Here is a 6,619-nt window from a genome sequence, read left to right as displayed (position 1 = left end):
ATAAAACTAATTTATTAATTTTAAATCTATTTTTTATTCTCCTTCACTTTTTCTTTTATCATATTTTTTCTCTTTATTTTCTTATTTTTTATCAGACTTTTCAAATACCAAATATGGTATTAATATTTCTAATTTTATTCTCCCAAGCTTAAGGAAGTTTCTTATAGTTCAGCATTGAAAATCACAAAAATTTACCAAATCATGGAAAATGGTTTTTCCTTGTCTTCAATTTTCAAAACAAAAAACAAGATTAGAAATACCAAACATGTTTAATATTTACAAAATGTACCAATTTAATTGAAAACATTTTTGCTTTTTTTTTTTGTTTTTTGAAAATCAATATAATATAAAAGAAAAGTATATTCAAACCATAATAATTTTAAATATTTTTTATGTTATGAAAAAAAATATATAGAGTGAAGAAAAATTCTCTTAATTGATGTGTCTCGTACAAGGTAAGTCCTTCAAAATAACTTCATTTCTCATCTTCAAGATGAGTAAATGAAAGTTTTTAAACATTTTTATTTTGATGTGGTGATCATGCCCCATTTAATTACAACATTTAGGACATTTCCCCTCTATCACATTTCAAAGAATATGCCTTCATTAAAACCTGATTTGAACTAACTCATAAAAAACCTTGTCTTTCAATATCAATAAGAAAAAACTTGGATGAAGGAAAAAAAATACATAGCATTACATCCTTTTATAAACATTTTGGCTATGTTTGGTTCCCGAAAAATTTGAGGGAGAATGCGAAGGAAAGAAAAAAGAAAGGAAAAATATAAGAAAAAAAGTGAAAGAAAATAAAAAATATATTTAAATTTAATAAATTATTTTTATATGTTTCTTTAAACTCATTTTATTTATTTATTTATAATATCAATATTAAATAATTTAAAAATATATAAAATTTAAATTAATTTTAATTATATTTAATTTTCTTTTATATTTTTTATAGCGAAACCAAACATGAGAAAACCATTTTCCATAATTTTTTTTTCTTTCCTTAGTATTTTTCGAAAACTAAACATAACCTTCCTCTTATATTGATATAAGTATGAATTTTTCACTAATTTATCATGAAAGATCCTTAAGCTGACTTATTTTAATCTTATGTTATAATCTCTTGAATGTTGAGGTTGACAATGACTTTATAAATAAATTTACTAAATTATCACTTAAATGTATATGTTAAACATAAATTTCACTACCATTCTTTTGGAATTTATGTACATAAAAAAACTTCGATGAAATTTGTTTGATTCATCGCCTTTAGGCCTTGTTTGAATTGACTTCTAAAAAATAAAAAGCTCTTTTTTAAGCTCAATAAGAGCATCTATGCCTATTTAGCTAATTTTGTCAGATGAGTGTAAAAGTTCAGTCACATAGGCATGGAATCAAGGAAAATGTTAAGTTCAGTCACATAGGCATGGAATCAAGGAAAATGTTATTGTATAGCCTCCATTTTGTTCTCATAACACATGTATTGATTGTGTGCTCGGTCCCTCTTTACATGTGCCCTTTGTATGGCCCTCTTTGTATGGTTATTCTTGTTCTCTTCTTAATGGTTTAGATGATACTTGGATTTAGTATTGGATTTTAGGCCCCCCCTCTCCCAGAGAGCTTGCTTCATTTGAGTGAGGGCATGCCATTATTGGTTCAATTGGTCAAGCTATTTGAGGATCCGAAGTTTTTGTGGATTCGAAATTTTCACGCGTCCCTATTCAACGATAAAACTTGTTTTTATTGTAAAAACTTATTTTTGAAAAGTTGGAGTTACCGTTTTGTAGACCCCCGAAAGCAATGATCTTTTTTTTTAATTTTAATTTTTATTTCCCGGGGCTCGACATGATGGGAGAGCTGTGTTTGGGGGCTCTGAAGCTGCAGGGGAGAAGGCAGAGCTTTTGGGGGTTGCAGATGGGACGGGATACGGCTGGCTTGCGGAGGAAGACAAGAAGAGAAGAAAAACAGGAAGAGGAAGGAAAAAAAAAGGGGGATCCTTCAGCTTGGGGAGGCGTTCGACAGGGGAGGAGAAACGCAGCAATCTCCTTGCGGATTTCAACTGGAGAGGAGTCTTTCAAGAAAACTGTAAGAGAAGAGCAAGGGAGGAATCGCTCAGGTTTGATTATTTCGCACCTTAGGTTCTCCATTTTTAACTCATTTCGTTCTATTTTCAACCATACCTTAACTCTTTATGATTTTTTGGTTCGGATTATTTAATGTGTTAAATCTGCTCCTCATTCAATGTATTGTTTGGTCCCTGTTTTCCCCATGTGAGCTGTATGATGACCATGCTATATATGAGCTGTGTAATGGCTATACCATTTGCTTGTTTGTCGAGATCGCTCGAACCCTCCCACCATTCTGTTTGATAAGCCTTTTTTTACCTTGGTGAAGTGGAGTGAGATTTGATGATATTATATTTTTATGCACATACTCTGCTTTTCTTCATTTCCCCTTGTTTCTCGCCACCATCCTTCTTCGCAGTTTCGCTTCCCGTGGCTCGCCGATAATCTGATGTCTGAACATAGTTCATTAGATGGATCCGAGAGGGCGCGGAACGTGAACTGGTTTCCGGTGGCTGTCGCGGCTGCCGAGGATGCGGACGACGGAGGAGTGCTGTCGTCTCCGAATAGCACAGTCTCATTTTTTTAGATAGTTCTTGAAATATTAATGCAATAATTCCCGGTCTCATCTCTCCTCCTCCTAAAACTCTCCATTATTTTCCTCCATCTGGAGGTCCTGAAAATTTCTGCATTATCAATGGAGTGCCCCAGGGAGCATTATTCAGTGAGAGTATTCTTTGGACTGGTTAATGAACCTAGTTTTGACCGGGAACCTCTATTTAATGTTTCTGTAGAGGGAACTCAAATTTATTCTTTGAGTTCAGGTTGGAGCAACAGTGATAACGGGCAAATATTTGCTGAAGCCCTTTTGTTTTGATGGCATGTTTAAAGAAATTGGTGATTAAAAGTCAAAGATATGAGTTTTTTATATTATTTTTTTATTCTCCATTAGTGGCATGGTTCCAGTAGGCTTCAAGGTGGTTTATTATTATTTTTTCTCTTTTCTCCCACGTGCCATCATTTTGGTTTTTTTTATCTTTTATCTTTTTTTTTTATTATTTTATTATTTTTAATGTTAAAAGTTTTGTTTCTTTGATTATTTTATTTATTCTTTTATATATATATATATATATATATTCTCCATTAACTCTTTTAAAATTTCCTAAAATTTCAAAGTCCCAAATTTATTCATTTATTTATTATTTATTATTTATTTATTTTAAAAATGCCATTTTCAAAATAATTTTCTAAAATTCTAATTTTAAATTTAATTTCCTAATAATCAATTTTTTAAATTTAATTTTCCAAAAATTCCTAATCCCGAAAATTTCCATAATCCCATTAATTTATTTAATCATTAGTATTTTATTTATTCATTCTAAAATTCCATTTTAAACGATTCATTTAAAACTTCCGATTTTCGAATTAAATGTCTATTCCTGAAAATTCCGATATTCACATTAATTTATTTAATTATTATTATTTTATTTATTTATTCTAAAAATCCATTTTAAACAATTCATTTAAAACTTTCGATTTCCGAATTAAATTGTTATTTCTGAAAATTCCAATATTCACATTAATCTATTTAATTATTATTATTTTAGTTATTTATTTCAAAATTCCATTTTAAACAATTCTTCAAAATTCTAATTTCTGAACTTAATTTCCCATTTCCAAAATTCTAATTTCTTTCAAATTTAATATCCAAAATTCTAATTCTTAAATTTAATTCTCAAGACTCCAGTCCTCAAATAATTTTCGAGACTTCAATTTCCAAATAATCAAAAATCTAATTTTCTCTCGAACAAATTTTGATTTCACTCCGATTTTTTTAAATAATGTTATATTTCTTTTAATTTTTATACAAGCAAGAATGATGAATCTTCATAATTCCTAAATAATGGAATTTGTGATATTAATTCATGCAAGATTAATCGGGCTTCGGTGGGGGCCCCACATACATGATCTTATGATCTATTGATTGATTTGATTGATTGACTCGGCTATCATACATGATTTATTTATCATGCTCTTTGACATGCATGCTATTATTTCTTACTTGTGCACTAACCTCTCTCTTGATAGCGCATGGTGGCTCGTCGCCCAGGTACGCACCTACTTTCACTCTGGTAATTGTCCAAGCATATTTTGATTCTCACGTATGCATGATTTATTCTGGGTACTCATTGATCTACTCGTCCATTGCCATGATTGCTTCATTTTATTAGTAGAGACCCGTTTTTAGGGACTTAGAAGGGTGCTACGGTTTTTACCGTACCTTCCTGATAAGTAACCTGGCCCCCGAACCCGATCCGATTTTTCACAGACCACCTTTTCCAAAACAAGGAGTCACAGTTAGGGTTTTTCTTTCTTATTTTGTTTACCCTTTAAAAATAAAACAAAAATAAGTGGCGACTCCAAGTCAATTTTTCTTAATCAATAAAGATCAATTTTTCGAAATCAAAATCGAGTTTCGCCATTGAGTGAGAAACGCATTGAGCCGAAATGCGGGGTCCACACGTTTATTTTTGTTTATTTTTAAATGGAAAACCAAATGAGAATAGTCTTAAGTGACTCTTTACGAAGAAAAAACATGTTTGCAAAAAATTGAGTCTAAATCTAGGAATCAAGTTACTTATTGAGAAGGTACCCACATGAATAATACCCTTATACGTCATAAAAAAGTCTCTACTAAACAAATAAAGTGGTTTATGAAAATTATTTAATTAATGATGAATATTGAGAAAAAGAATGCCATAAACTAATATAAAGAAAAATATAACAAAAATCATATTACAAGAGCACAAAATAATTGATGAGAGAATTACACAAATTTGATTTATTAGACTAAAAAAAAGGTATTTCAAAAATTACATTTTGAAGAAATTCCAAAGAGTTTATTTACATTAAAAATAATTTCTAATTAAAGATTCCAATTTATTTATTTATAAAAATGAGTTTCAATTTATTTTCAACTAGTGATTTGATTTAATTTTATTTGTATTCAGTCTTTACTTTCAAGAAAGCTATTTGCACTTATTATTATTAAAATAATTTATTAAATGCAACTCCATAAAAAAATTTTAATTTGATTTTATTGACAAGGAAAAATATTTTTATCAAGACTTTGTTAAAAAAAAAAATCTTCATAATTTCATTAGCAAAAAGTATACCAATTTTTTTTTTTAAATATTGTTTAGAAAAAAGAATTTTGCATTTTCATAATTTTATTTAAAAAAAAAAAGAGTTTTACTTGACTTTTATTACAAAATGATTGTCACCATTTATATATAAAAATATTTCAATTCAATTTTATTTAAAAAAATCCATTTACAATTTTATTTATAGAAAAAAAAATATATCTTTTACAATTTTATTTAAAAAGATGATTTTTATAAGGAATTTTTTCTTAATTAAAAGAATATTTTTTTAAACTTTATTTTAAAAAAAATTCTTTTTTACAAGTTTATTTTTAAAAAACCTCAAATTTTATTAAAAAAGATATTATTTTTGTAATTTTATTTAAAAAAAGAATTTTGCTTTTAAAAATTTGTCTAGAAAAGGAATTTTACTTAACTTCTATTAAAAGAAAAAAGGTAGATTTACAATTTTACTTGGAAAAAAATTTATCTCTTTTTTTTTTTTTAAAAAAAAAGAATAATCTTTTTTCAAAATTTTATTTAAATAGAATTTTGCCTTTTAATTTTTTTATTTTTTTAACAAATTATTTAGTAAAATGATTTTTACTAACTTATTTAAAAATATTCCAATTCAAATTTTATTTACAAAGTATCACTTTTATTATTAAAAACATTAAAAAAGTATTTCAACTCAATTTCTTATTTATAAGAGAATGATTTTTATTTTACAAATTTATGATTTTTATAATTTTTATAGGAAAGATTACTTCAATAAAAAATGATGGAAATAATTTTTTTTTTATTTAGTATTGTTATTATTTGAAATTTTTTTTGAATTTAATTTTCATAAAAGAAAATGATTTCAATTTATTAAAAATTTATTCCACTTTTATTAAAAAGTGGTTTATCAGGAAAAAAAATTTCCTCAATTTCGACTTAATTGGAAAGAAAAGTTTTTTTTTAGTTTTATTAAAAAAAATATTTTGCAATTATTAAGAAAATAAATATTTTCAATTTTATAAAAATGGTTTAATTATTTATTTACTAAAAAAAAGATTTAGAATTTATTATTTAAGAAAATGATTCTGTTTTTAAGAAAAAATGGGATTCATTAACAATCCAAAAATAAGGAAAAAAATTAAAGACTTTTCAATCACCTAAACTAGGCTTCACATGCATTTTTTATTAACCAACAAAATAAGAAAAACTAACTATGTATTTACAAAATAATTATTAAAATACAACAAATATATACAATGCAATAATAATGCATTAACATATATATCAAATAAAATGAATAGATGATGGTGGAGATCAGTAGTATGGTGGTAGGATGGAAATGAGATGTGGTATTGCAAAATCGAAATACAATCGTTGACGATGGTGTTGGGTGGCAATGGTGGCTAC

Source organism: Vitis vinifera, chromosome 3, assembly GCF_030704535.1.
Source record: "Vitis vinifera cultivar Pinot Noir 40024 chromosome 3, ASM3070453v1".
In the NCBI taxonomy this organism is placed as follows: domain Eukaryota; kingdom Viridiplantae; phylum Streptophyta; class Magnoliopsida; order Vitales; family Vitaceae; genus Vitis; species Vitis vinifera.
This window is presented reverse-complemented; position numbering follows the sequence as displayed.